This window comes from Bos grunniens, chromosome 14 (genome assembly GCF_055505025.1).
Source record: "Bos grunniens cultivar Pamir isolate PY7600 chromosome 14, Bosgru_T2T1.0, whole genome shotgun sequence".
Lineage (NCBI taxonomy): Eukaryota > Metazoa > Chordata > Mammalia > Artiodactyla > Bovidae > Bos > Bos grunniens.
Genome location: NC_141178.1, coordinates 45,052,313 through 45,066,706, shown reverse-complemented (window position 1 = coordinate 45,066,706; position 14,394 = coordinate 45,052,313). Strand labels below are relative to the sequence as shown.

The window sequence follows — 14,394 nt, the reverse complement described above, 5'->3', positions numbered from 1 at the left end:
GTATCTTTCTGCACATAGTTTTCTATAATAAGTATGTATTGTTACCATACGTAAATTCAGATAGCCAGTGGAAATTTACTTTATGACACAGGTGATCTCAGCAAGGCAGCAGTGAGTAGTGGAATAAAACAAGTTCTTAATTCCCAGCTCAGAAATTAGACCTGGGTAGCCTGGATGAGAACCAGATATCCTAACCACCAGACCAGCAAGGGCTAGAGGCTAGAGTTATTTTTCCCTGGATCTCTGCCCCTAGTGAAAAGTGCATTTATCACGGAAGTAGAAACTGTAAATGCAGGTGCAAAGTTTATTATTAGAGATGTAGCACAACAACAAGTGGGAAAGCATACAGAGAAATGGGTTGTTTAGCTAAGATAAAAGCAAGGCAGAGATGCACACCCAGAGAGAAAGAGTGTGGGCATCTCCCCAAGTGAAGAGGAGTGCAGTGAAGAAGAGGCTAAGTCATTTATGTAAGGTAAGTTCTTCTGGGTCTTTGCCTTCCTTCAGGCCAATTATCTGGTTTCTTTTTCCACATCTGACCTACCCTGGGACCCTCCCCTTGTTGCACATGCACCTTTCAGCCAGGATGGATCTCGAAGTAAAGGCTTCTGGGAGGAGCAAGGCTCATTATGGCCTGGTGTTATCCCTTGACTTTTTGACCCACAAGGAGCCTTTCTGCGCATGTGTAGTGTCTCCCTTGTCCTAAAAGAGGAGGAGATCTCTTAATCCTTTACTCACACAGCATTTTGCCCCTCTTTGTCCTTGCCGTGACTATTACTTAAGGTGTTTACAAGAGACAAACACTGGCTATTTACCCGGTTTCTGTTGTTACTTCCATTTCAGAGGGCAAACAGGAGGCTGATTATAAATGCCTTAACTGGAGCCCACCTATCTCTTGTCTCAAGAAACGCTAACAGTTGTAAGTATCCAGGGTGAAGCCTATTTCTTTGTGCCCCATGAAATGTAAACAGGAGGCCAGTTGTATCTATCTCCTACATCACAGGGACCTCTGTGATAACTTAGAGGGGTGGGATGGGGTGGGAGGTGGGAGAGAGGCTAAAGAAGGAGGGGACATACATACACCTATGGCCAATTCATGTTGATATATGGCAGAAAGCAACACAATATTATAAAGCAATTATCCTCCAATTAAAAATAAATAAAATTTTAAAAGTATGAATTGATGTTTATATTCAGATAAAAATGACATTAAAAAGACTGTTCCATTAATAAGCATCTAAGCCCACTGACTTATTTTAAATTTAAGGAACTCTTAAGCACTCCTAGTCAAAAGCAGTGAAAGAAACAATGTGACAATCATTATGGATAATGTTTGAAGTAAATCATGGCTCTGTTTATTTGTATTATACAGCATTTTAAAAGAATGAGATTGATGTAGACATAGATGTACTAATATGGATAAATCTCCAAGAAATATTAATAAATTAAGCTGCAAAATTTCTCCTGAAATTATATGGTATATTAACAGTTCCTGAGTAGCCAAAATAATTTTGAAATAGAACAGAATAGGAGGACTCCACATTTCCTTATTTCAAAATGATTTATAAAGCCACAGTAATAAAAACAGTGTGGTACTGGCATGCTGCTGCTACTGCTGCTAAGTCACTTCAATTGTGTCCGACTCTGTGCGACCCCATGGATGGCAGCCCACCAGGCTCCCCCATCCCTGGGACTCTCCAGGCAAGAACACTGGAGTGGGTTGCCATTTCCTTCTCCAATGCATGAAAGTGAAAAGTGAAAGTGAAGTCGCTGAGTCTTGTCTGACTCTTAGCGACCCCATGGACTGCGGCCCACCAGGCTCCTCCGTCCATGGGATTTTCCAGGCAAGAGTGCTGGAGTGGGGTGCCATTGCTTTCTCCAGTGGTACTGGCATAAAGATGGATAAATCAGCCAGTAGAACAGAATAAACAGCCCAGAAATAAATCTTTGTCTATACAGTCAAATGACCTTCAATGAGGATGCCAAAACTACTTAAAGAGGAAAGGACAGGACGTCCACGTGTAAAAGAATGAAACTAGATCCATACTTTACACCATAGACAAAAATTAAAAATGTATTAAAGAACTAAATGCAAAACTTAGAACTATAAAACTACCAGAAGAAAACGTAGAAGCAAAACTTCGTTACTTTGGACTTGGCAATGATTTTTTGGATAAGATGCCAAAAACATAAGCAACAAAAGCAATAATAGAAAAATGGGATAATCTTAAAAACCTTTGTGCACCAAAAGACACAGTCAATAGGCTGAAAAGGCATCCTATGAATGGGAGGAACTATTTGCAAATAATATTTCTGACAAGGGGTTAATAGTCAGAATATGTAAAGTACTGTTTTTGCTGTTGTTATTGTTGTTGTTTAGTCACTCAGTTGTATCTGACTCTGCAACTCCATAGACTGTAGCCCACCAGGCTTCTCAGTCCATAGAATTCTCCAGGGAAGAATAGTAGAGTGGATTGCCATTTCCTTCTCCAGGGAGTCTTCCTGACCCATGCACTGAAAATGCATATCCTGCATTGCAGGTGGATTCTTTACCACTGAGCTACCTGGGAAACCCATACAAAGTACTCCCTCCTACAATTCAACAACGAAAACTCCATCAATCTGATTTAAAAATGGGCAAAGGATTTGAATATTTCCTTAAAGATGACATACAAATAGCCACAAGCATATGAAAAGATGGTCAACGGGATTACATCAGAGAATGTAAGTCAAAACCACAATGAGAGAACACCTCACGCCCACTAGGATGGCTACTAACAAAAAAAAAATGTGTTATTTGTGACATTATTTATGAATGTGAAGAAACTGGAATCCTATTGCACTTTTGGCAGGATTATAAAATGGTAACAACTACTATGGAAAAAAGTAAAGAAGTTCCTAAAAAATTAAATATAGAACTATCATATAATCCAGCAATCCTGCTTCTGGGTATGTATCCAAAAGAAATGAAAGCAGAGTCTCAAAGAGAATATTTGCACACCTACATTCAGAGCAACATTAATTCATAATAGGCAAGAGCAACTCAGATGTTCAACAGATGAATGGAGAAGCAAAATGTGGTATGTACATACAAAGAAATGTGATTCAACTTTAAAAAGGAAGGAAATCTTCCAGGTGCTATAACGTGAATGAACATTGAGACATGCTATGTGAAATAAACCCATTGCAAAAAGAAAAATGCTCTATGATTCCATTTATATGATGTATCTAAAGTAACTAAAATCCAGAGAATTGGTGGTTACCAGGAGTTTAGCAAAGGGAAAAGGAGAATTGCTTAATGTGTATATTTTCAGTTGCGTGAGATGAAAAAGTTCTGAAGAGCTGTTTCACAACAATGTGAATATTCCCAATTGTACACTTAAAAGTGTTTAAGATGGTAAGCTTTATGTTTTGTGTCTTATACCACAATAAGAACTTTTAATCAAAACATTGAAAATTTTGTGGCTTATAAATATATATGCAAATGCAAAAATAGTAAAACTCATATTTATTTAGTACACTGTAATTTAAAACATTGGAAATAGTGTTGGTATTCTACTTCTTCATAAAAGATGTTTATGCTGCAGACAGACATATACGGTATGATACATTAAGAAAAGTAAAAGAAAAAAACCTACCAAGTATACAGTATGCTTTTTACAGGGACATATATTTATTTAAGTTTTTATTTAATTTGTTGCAATATCACTTCTGTTTTATGTTTTGTTTTTTTGGTTGCAAGGCATATGGAATCTTATTTCTCCAACCAGGGATTGAACCCACATCCCCTGCACTGGAAGGTGAAATCTTATTCACTGGACTGCCAGGGAAGTCCCACTGTGGGTGATGGTTCAGTTCAGTTCAGTTCAGTTGCTCAGTTGTGTCCAACTCTTTGCGACCCCATGGACTGAAGCACGCCAGACTTCCCTGTCCATCACCAACTCCTGGAGCTTGTTCAAACTCATGTCTATTGAGTTGGTGATGCCATCCAACCATCTCATCCTCTGTCATCCCCTTCTCCTCTTGCCTTCACCATCTTTCCCAACATCAGGATCTTTTCCAATGAGTCAGTTCTTCGTATCAGGTGGAGCTTCAGCTTTAGCATCAGTCCTTTTAATGAATATTCAGGACTGATTTCCTTTAGGATTGACTGGTTGGCTCTCCTTGCAGTCCAAGGGACTCTCAAGGGTCTCCTCCAATACCACAGTTCAAAAGCATCAATTCTTTGGCGCTCAGCTTTCTTTATGGTTGAGCTCTCACATCCATACATGACTACTGGAAAAACCATAGCTTTGACTAAATGGACCTTTGTTGGCAAAGTAATGCCTCTGCTTTTTAATATGCTGTCTAGGTTGGTCATAGCTTTTCTTCCAAGGAATGTGTGTATTTTAATTTCATGGCTGCAGTCACCATCTGAAGTGATTTTGGAGCCCAAGAAAAGAAAGTCTATCACTGTTTGCGCTGTTTCTCCATCTATTTGCCATGAGGTGATGGGACCAGATGCCATGATCTTTGTTTTTTGAATGTTGAGTTTTAAGCCAGTTTTTTCGCTCTCCTCTTTCACTTTCATCAAGAGGCTCTTTAGTTCCTCTTTGCTTTCTGACATAAGGGTGGTGTCCTCTGCATATCTGAGATCATTGATATTTCTCCCGGCAATCTTGATTCCAGCTTGTGCTTCATGCAGTCCAGGATTTCACATGATGTACTCTGCGTATAAGTTAAATAAGCAGGGTGACAATATACAATCTTGATGTACTCCCTTCCCAATTTAGAACCAATCCATTGTTCCATGTCCAGTGCTAACTGTTGTTTCTTGACCTGCATACAGATTTCTCAGGAGGCAGGTAAGGTGGTCTGGTATTTCCATCTCTTTAAGAATGTTTCACAGTTTGTTGTGATCCACATAAAAGGGTGCTTCAAGTTTTTAGGAATAAATTCATGAATTACATATATAAAAAAGCCTATAAAGATATAAAACAATGTTCATGCTCACTTATAAGGAAGACTGAAGTTAAAACTGTTGCAGAAAGGGGGACTCCTTCCAGGGCCCGAAACTGGGTTCTTGTCCAACATTCAGAAAAGAATTGTCCAAGGAGACACATGTGCTGACAAAGCAAGAGATTTTATTGGGAAAGGGCGCCAGGGCAGAGAGCAGCAGGGTAAGAGAACCCAGGAGAACTGATGTTAGGGTAGGCACACTGATTGAAACCGCCCACCCAGTCCAGGCACTATAGTAACCATTTGCATGAGTTGTTTTAAGACAGAAGATCCTGGTAAGGAAAACAGAACTAATAAGCTACTACAAACTGGAAGAGTTCAGGAAAGGTCAAAAGGAGACAGCACATGTCCGACCACCTCCCAGAATCCTTCTTGCTGGCATCCATCTTGGCTGAACAAGGCATGCACCACCAGAAAGAACTCTGAGTCTGAATGAACGGCTAAAGACAACCCGGAAACTAATCCCATCACCATAAAACCCGAGACTGCGAGCCATGTGGCAGAGCAGTTCTGGTTTCCTTTACCCTACTGCTCTCTGCCCTGGCGCCCTTTCCCAATAAAATCTCTTGCTTTGTCAGCACATGTGTCTTCTCGGACAGTTCATTTCCTAGTTTTAGACAAGAGCCCGGTTTCAGGCCTGGGGAGGGGTCTCCTTTCCTACAATAAAACTGTATTGAGATACTATTTCTCCCTTTTTTAGGTTGGCAAAGATTCAAAAGCTTGATGATATATTCTGTTAGTGAGGCTAGGAGGAAACATTGCTGCTGGGAAGGCAAATGACACCAGGCTTACAAAAGGGAATTTGTCAATATCTAACAAACCCAGCAGGGGCTTCCCTGGTGGCTCAGTGGTAAAGAATCAACCTGCCGATGCAGGAGATGTAGGTTTGATCCCTGGGTTAGGAAGATCCTCTGGAGGAGGAAATGGCAACCCACTCTAATATTCTTACCTGGGAAATCCCAAAGACAGAGGAACCTGGCAGGCTACAGTCCCTGGGGCTGAAAAGAGATATGACTTAGCAACAGAGCACAGGAGAAACACACCCAGCCATCTACTTCTGGGTAGATTCAATATAAACATGTCTCCAATAATACAAGAATAAATGCACAAGGTGATTCGTTGCAGCATCCTTTGTAATTGGAAAATATTGGAAACTACCTCAGTAACCAAACATAGAAGACTGGTTGAATAAACGTGGTATATACATATGACAGAATTCTATGAAAGGGATTTCTATGAACTGAAAGGAAGTGATTTGCAGGATATATTAAGAGTAAAAGGCAAGTTGCAACTGAGCTCGTGTGCCGCAACTACTGAGCTTGTGTGCTGCAATTGCTAAAGCCCAGGCCCCTAGGGCCGGTGCTCCACAAGAGAAGCCACTGCAATGAGAAGCCTGTAACAAAGAGTAGCCCCCACTCACCACAACTAAAGGAAATCCAGGTGCAGCAACGAAGACCCAGGGCAACCCGAAGTTTAAAAAGAAGCAAGTTCCTAAATGTATGTAGAGTATGCTTGATGCACAGGAAAACGTAAAACATGATTTAACCTCTTAAAGAATTGTATAGTTTCTAATTTTAACTTGAGTATTAAATGTTCTTATACATAGAGAGTTTATAGAATATGAATCAAAATTAGAGATGAACCCAAACCCTCACTTTCCATTTTAAAGTAAAGTTTTATTCATAGAGAATAGCAGAATGTTAAGAGTGTAAAAGAAATTTTTCAAGCTGACAATCCACTGAGTGTAAGACAGCTGAAATACAGGAGACAGAAGCCATTTCTTCTTTTTTATTAAAAGTAAGTTAAATGTGGTTAATTCATGACTGCTCAGTGGAGTAATTTGCAAAGAGGGGGAAAAAGTGGTCATCTTTGCATTTTTAAAGGGGAATTACAAGGCAATGGGGTTTTCCTGGTAGCTCAGCAGTAAAGAATCCGCCTGCCAAGGCCAGTTGCATAAGTCTAAGAGTGTCTCAGCTTTGGATCATCCCTGAACAAGCTGTTATATGCTTGTTGCCCTCTACCCAGACACACCTCTTCATCTTTCTAAGAAGAGTACTGTCTGGTGATCTTTGTTCCCTAATAACTGCTATCAGGAATAGATGTGATTCTCCATTCATTCAAAATATCTGTCCTGAGTTCCATTCAGTGCCAAGTGCTGTGCATGGAGAATAAAAATAGAAAACACTTCCCTGGCTGCCATGCCTTCACGGGTCTTGTCAGTTCAGAAATTAGAGAGGATAAAAAGTGAATCAAGCAAAGATCAAATGGGAAAGAGTGGCTTGATGCACTAACACTACCTAAAAATAAAAATCCCTCGGGGAACAACAGGCGAAAACGAAAACAAATAAAAACACAAAGGCTACCAAAAATGCCAATGACAAGAATAAAGAGAATGTTCCTTTCTATTTGTAGCACAGTGACTCAAAATTAAACATAGACACTTGCATTTCTAGGTCTATTATTCAGAACATGTTATCTAAGTGTGAATAAATTAATGAGAAACTTTAAAAGCCTTTAGCGCTTATGCTAGGGTCCCAGTGGAAAACTTGATGCATTTGAATTAGGATAATTTAGTAAAGAAACAGTTTACAGAGGCCCAGGTGTGGGGAGACCATGGAGATTAGTGTAGGACTCCAGGGCTAGAAGAAGATGGGCTCTGTTACAGCTCTAGGTTAAGGATAGGGGACCAGGGACAGGAACTGGGGGGCAGAGTTCTGTCTGATGTAAGCTGAGATTCCCCTACATCCTTTCTGCAGCGAGACTAGCCAGAAGTAACCCCACAGGGAGGGGCTGCACCCTGCTACCTCCCTCAGATCCCAGTGGGGCTCCCTGATGGCTGAACACAGAGGAACCAAAAAGCAAGGAAGCAAGCTGTCTTCATCCTTACAGGTCAGCTCCCAGGGCACAGAGGAGGGTGGAGAAGGGAGAGGTGAGCGGAAGATGTCCAGAACAACTCCATGATAGGAACTTGCATGTCAGCGTTGACAGATAGGGATCACCTTCCCAGCCAACGACTGACAAAATCCTATTAATAGGATGGGTCATTTCATGGTTACTGAATTTGGATGGCACACCTTGCCAGAACATCCACCAGAACTTCTGCCACGTATTAGGGGCACATTTCCCTAGTCAGTAAGGCAGTGTGATTTAAAGAAAAAGGATGCACAGACTCCATTTAACAGTCATGAATTAACCACATTAACTTGCATCACTTTTTTATCCTAATTTCTGAACTGACAAGGCTGTGAAGATGTGGCAGCCAAGAAGTGTTTTCTATTTGTATCTTCCATGAACATGTGAGAAAAACCACTTCCATACTAACAATAGACAGGAAGCTCTCCTGAATGTATTTTTCGTACTGTATGATCAATAATAAAGACCAGGAAACCCTTACTAAGAAAGTCAGGCTGTTCTTTCCTCTGTTCATGGAATTCTCCAGGCAAGAATATTGGAATGGGTAGCCATTCCCTTCTCCAGGGGATCTTCCCAGCCCAGATATGGAACCCAGGTCTCCTGCATTGCTAGCATATTCTTTATCACCTGAACCATCAGGGAAGCCTGTTCTTAAAGAAGGCTTTGCTAAATGGTGAAGGGCAAGTTACGCATTTGCCTTCATAACCCTTTTTCTTCCAGCAATCCTCTGTCTCCTTTCCTACATGGCTGTTTGTGTGTTTGTTTGTGTTAGAAATTCACGGCCTTTTGGGGTTGGTGAGCATGCTTCCTGACCCATTCATCCTCTGGGGATTTTCTACATGAAAAGATTTTGTTCTAATTTAATGGAAGAACCAGTTTCCTCCCCTAGTTCCTGTCCCTAAGGAGCCCCCTGGAACAACAGCACAGAATCAGAGGGTTTAAACAACATCATTTGGCCTCTTTTTTTGAGATAAGCACTGTTTTTGTTTTTTTTTTTTTCATTTTAATGAGTATCCACTGTCTATGACCACTCATTCTATTTTTATTTTTTATGTTTTAAAAGTTTTTATATTGAAGTATAGTTGATTTACTATGTTGTGCCAATTTCTTCTATATAGCAAAGTGATCCAGTTATACATACGTATATTCTTTTTCGTATTGTTTTCCGTTATGGTCTGTCACGGGATATTGAATATAGTTCCGTGTGCTATACAGTGTTTATACATCCCGTATATGATAGTTTGCTGCTGCTAATCCCAAACTGCCAATGGTTCCCTCTCATCTGCGCACCCCTTTGGCAAGTTTGTTCTCTCTCTCTATGAATCTATTTTTGTTTTGTAGATATGTTGATTTGTATTGTATTTTAGATTCCACCTGTAAGTGATATCATATGGTATTTGTCTTTCTCTTTCTGACTTACTTTGCTTAGTATGACAATCTCTAGGTCCATCCATGTTGATGCAAATGGCATTATTTTCTTTCTATGGCTAAGTAGTATTCCATTGTATGTATGTAACACATCTTCTTTATGCAGTTACCTGTCAGTGGACACTGAGGTTGTTCCCATGTCTTGGCCATCGTGAATAGTGCTGCTCTGAACATAGAGAGGGGTACATGTATGTTTTTGAATTATAGTTTTGCCTGGATATATGCTCAGGAGTGGGATTCCTGGATCATATGGTATCTCTGTTTTTAGTTTTCTGAGGAACCTCTATACTGATTTCCATTGTGGCTGTACCAACGTACATTCCCACCAACAGTGTAGGAGGCTTCCCTTTTCTCCTCACCTGCTCCAGCACTTGTTATTTGTAGACATTGTAATGATGGCCATTCTGACTGGTGTGAGGTGGTATCTCATTGAAGTTTTGATTTTGACCATGCGTTTAAAAATACTCACTATTGCTTATATATCATGACTTAAATAAGTCTAGATGTGTTAGTTGTATTTTACCATTTGACTTCTCCACACAGCCGAAGAGGCAAGTCAAACGGTCTGCCCTCACAAGTGCTTCTGGCCCCATAGCTTATGCGTGAGCACAGAGCTGACCAGGCGCCTTTCCCCACTAGAAATAGTAGGGAGACTCAGTGTGTTGTGACTGAAGGATGGACGATCTCAGCGGATCAAATTGCTGGCCTCGTTTTGAAAGCCGGGTAAAGCATCGTGCCGGGTAACATGATCTTTGTGCACAAGACACAAGAGAAAAGCTTTCTGCTACGAGTCCAGTGACAGAGAACTGGTAAAGAGACTTTGGGAGTACTGGTCAGGCCTGGCTGCGCATCCTGGCTCAGCCACTAACTGTGTGACAAATGCCTCCATTTTCAACTCTGAAATACAGCTGATAATAATATTGACCAGCATAGGTGGTGGTGAAGACTAACAAAGCAATGCATTAAAGTGCCCTTGTTTGAGATGCAGTAATCTCCCCACAAATGATGGCTGTGAGGATGGCTCTGATAATCAAGATAATTCAGTCAACCAATATATTGAGTCAGAGTCAAGTCCATTTAAAATCTCAGGCATCTTTCCCATTTGCTCCCTTTCTTCTATTCTCATGCTGCTACTTAAAGTGAAGTCACAGTCGTGTCCGACTCTTAGTGACCCCATGGACTGTAGCCTACCAGGCTTCTCAGTCCATACGATTTTCCAGGCAAGAGTACTGGAGTGGATTGCCATTGCCTTCTCCAGGGGATCTTCCCGACCCAGGGATCGAACCTGGGTCTCCCACATTGTAGGCAGACGCTTTACCCTCTGAGCCACCAGGGAAGCCCTACTTAGACCAGGCTTAAATATCTCTCTCTGCTTAACTGGTCTTTCTGCTTCTAGACTTGACCCCTCTTACCCGTCCGTCGCTCTGCAGCCTCAGGTTCTTTGTTCTCATGCCCTTCCTACTTACTGCATCTTTCAATGTAGTTCTAATTCTCCATCTGTCTTACCCACTTTTCTAGCTCTTTTTTCTTTCTCCCTCCCTCCCTTCCTTCCTTCTTGCTTGTGAAATACAGCACACATGCAGAAAAATGTATAAAATCTGTACACAGTTTAAGGAATGCTCATAAATTACTCTCTAGGTTAAGAAATTCAATGCTGTTGCTCTCCAGCACCCTCCACACTCCCATGTGCCCTTCCTTGGTTACAAAACCCACCCTCTCTCCAAGAAGGAACCACTATCCTGACTTCTGTGATAATGTTTTTGCTTTCCTTTTTAGCTTTGCCACCTATGTATGAATCACTAGACCATATACCTCACACTACTGAATCCAGTATTTGAGAATATCTGAAGTGGAGATGTGCTTATAATGATGCCCTGGCAAGGTTTAATTGGCAGCGCTTTTTTTTCTTTCCTAGGAGAAGAAATATAAAATAAAAATACATAAGCATAAAGTAATGGTGTGTACTACCATCAGTGGTACCTTAGATTTGATGTAGACTAGTTTTGCTTATTTTTGAACCATATGATTGAAATTATACAGTGTGTGTTCTTTTTCATTTTTATTATTTTTTATTGGAATAATATAGTTGCTTTACAATGTTGTGTTAGTTTCTACCGTACAACATTGTGAATCAGTCACATACATATATGTATAACCCCTCCCTCTAAAGCCTCCCTCCCACCCTCCCATTCCACCCCTCTAGGCCATCACAGAACACACAATGAGCTCCCTTGTACGTGTTCTTTTACCTCTGTCTGTTCTTGGATCAGCAGGATGTTTCTGAGACCCCTTCACTTCGTTGCTGCAAGCAACTGTAACTTGTTCATGTTGCATACTACAAACAACATTGCCATGAACAGTCTTCTGTGTGTGCCCTGGGCTCACAGGGTTTGCAGCACTAGGCAAAGGCACCATAATTTCCCTCTCAACTATTGCAAATTTTTTTTTTTTCGTTTTTGGCTGTGCCATACTACTTACAAGGATCTTAGTCCCCCAGCCAGAGACTGAACTTGGACAACGGCAGCAAAAGCACTGAGTCCTAACCATTGGACTGCCAGGGAATTCCCTCAACTATTAAAATATTACCCAAACACTAAGACTAACCTTAATCCCAACTAGAGCAATGTGCTTGAAACACAAATCTGATCATCTTATTCTCCCGCTTAGAACATTTTAATGACTTCCAGCTGTTCTTAGGCTAAAGCTCAACATCTCTGATACAGCTTTCAAGCCCTATAAAACCCAGTATCAGCTTTCGCCATCATTCTTACCCATTTTTTTCTCAAGGCTCTGCAGCTACAGTGGTCTTCTTCCAGTGTCTTAAACAAGCCTTGCCCAGGTCACTTTTACCACCCCACCCCAGCTGGTTAAATCCACCCATCCATCAACCTAAGCTCTCACCTCAACTCTTCATATAAACCCACCTTCTCAGACCCTGCATAGGTCCTGGCTATGTCTCCTCAGAGAACTCTCTTTTATTTTATTTTTTTCAGCTTATTTTTTATTGGCCGAACTGTACTGGCACATGGGATCTTTGTTCCCCAAACAGGGATTAAACTCATACACCCAGCAGTGGAGGCGCAGAGTCCTAACCACTGGACCACCAGGGAAGTCTCTTCTTTCTAGAACACATATTTGTTAGGATTGAGATCTGCTGCTGAAACAGAGATTCTGATGACTTTAGTATGATAGAAGTTTATTTTTTGCTTACAATACAGCGTGTGCCTATGTAGCCCAGGACTTGTCTAGATGCTCCATGTTCTCGGGATCCCAGGGTCCTTCTAGCTCCTTGCACTGATGTCTCTAGACTGTTGGCTATCAGCCTGCTCTAAGATGATGTACCACCATCTCACATTCCAGCCACTGGAAGGGAGATGAAGGCGGGGAGGGTACAATCACTCTTTTTAAGTGCATGACTCAGGAGTTGCCCTTGTTACTTTTCCTTACCTCTCACTGATCAGAACTTGGTCATGTGGCCACGCCTAGGTGTAAGGATGGCTGGGGAAAGTAGCCTTTATTTTGGCTGCCGTATGCTTTGGTGATGAACCTGGAGATCTGTTCCTATAGATGGAGTGAATGGATATGGGGACACCTAGTGGTCCCCATGGCATAACACCCAACCTTGACTTCAATGCTACGTTAATTACTTCAATTATTTGATTGACGTCTATCCCACCAGACCATAATCTTTAGAAGAGCATAGACCATATCTGTTTTTGTTCACCATTGTTCTCATCATCTATCCCTGTGTTTGATATATAGGAAGGTCTTAATAAATATTTGTTAACTGCCTGAATGAATTAAGAGATTGGGTTTCTGACTCCCTCTTGCTATTTCCCGTGTCACATCTGACACTCCAGCCAGACCAAACCACTTGTAATTTTCTTAATTCATTCTCTACTTAAAAAAACTTTTTTTTTGCTAATATAGTAAGTAAAAATATTCATCTCACTGTTGAAATTTCTCTGATTTTTGAGATTACATACATTTTCATGTATTTCCATTTATACTTCCTGTTTTGAGATTTGAAATGACAAATTCTAACAATATCCTTTGAAGTGCACTAAGAGTTTAACACAGTAGATTTTAGTCAAAGTTAGGCAGCAGATTCAGGCACTCACTTGATGAGGAGTAAACTGTAATGCTTTCATGCAATTCTACCTGAATGCTATTTCGCAAATCTGAGCTTTCCACAAGAGTTAAGTAGCAAAGAGTTAAAGGTTACATTTCCTGTTTAGAATCTCGAAAGTTGGTGTGATGTTATGATTTATAATAAGAAATCTATGAATATATTTGGTCTTCTTCTCATTTCTGGCACAGAGCTCCTAAAACCCTTGGCATTTCCTAAGTGTTAAGAGCAATTAAAAGAAATAAATCACTGCAGATGGTGACTTCAGCCATGAAATTAAAAGACGCTTGCTCCTTGGAAGGAAAGCTATGACAAATCTAGACAGTGCATTAAAAATCAGAGACATCACTTTTCTGACAAAGGTCTGTATAGTCAAAGCTATGGTTTTTTCCCACTAGTCATGTATGGATGTGAGAGCTGAACCATAAAGAAGGCTGAGCACTGAAGAATTGATGCCTTTGAACTGTGGTGTTGGAAAAGACTCTTGAGAGTCCCTTGGACTGCAAGGAGATCAAACCAGTCAATCCTAAAGGAAATCAACCCTGAATATTCATTAAAAGGACTGATGCTGAAACTGAAGCTCCAATACTTTGGTCACCTCATGCAAATAGCTAACTCACTGGGAAAGACCATGATGCTGGTAAAGATTGAAGGCAAGAGGAGAGGGTCACAGAGGATCAGATGGTTAGATAGCATCATTGACTCAATGGACTTGAATGTGAGCAAATTCTGGGAGATAGTGACGGAGAGGGAAGCCTGGTGTGCCACAGTTCATGGGGTTGCAGTCAGACATGAACAACACAACAACAACAAGAGCAATTAAGGTGTCTTGATACTCATAAAAAGCCCCTTTCAACCACACCTGAGCTTATGTTAATGAAGTGCCTTTGGAAAGGAGGGGAGAGGGGCTGGAGGTTGGCCAAGGTCCA

General features: G+C 40.9%; 1 long non-coding RNA gene across 1 annotated transcript; it reads left to right on the top strand.

Moving 5' to 3' along the window:
* Nucleotides 1-605: 605 nt before the first annotated feature.
* LOC147359345 (uncharacterized) lies at nucleotides 606-3,196 on the top strand. The gene is made up of 2 exons (XR_015140727.1): nucleotides 606-916; nucleotides 2,538-3,196. It is a non-coding gene; the product is annotated as an uncharacterized LOC147359345 (long non-coding RNA).
* The last annotated feature ends 11,198 nt before the right edge of the window (nucleotides 3,197-14,394 follow it).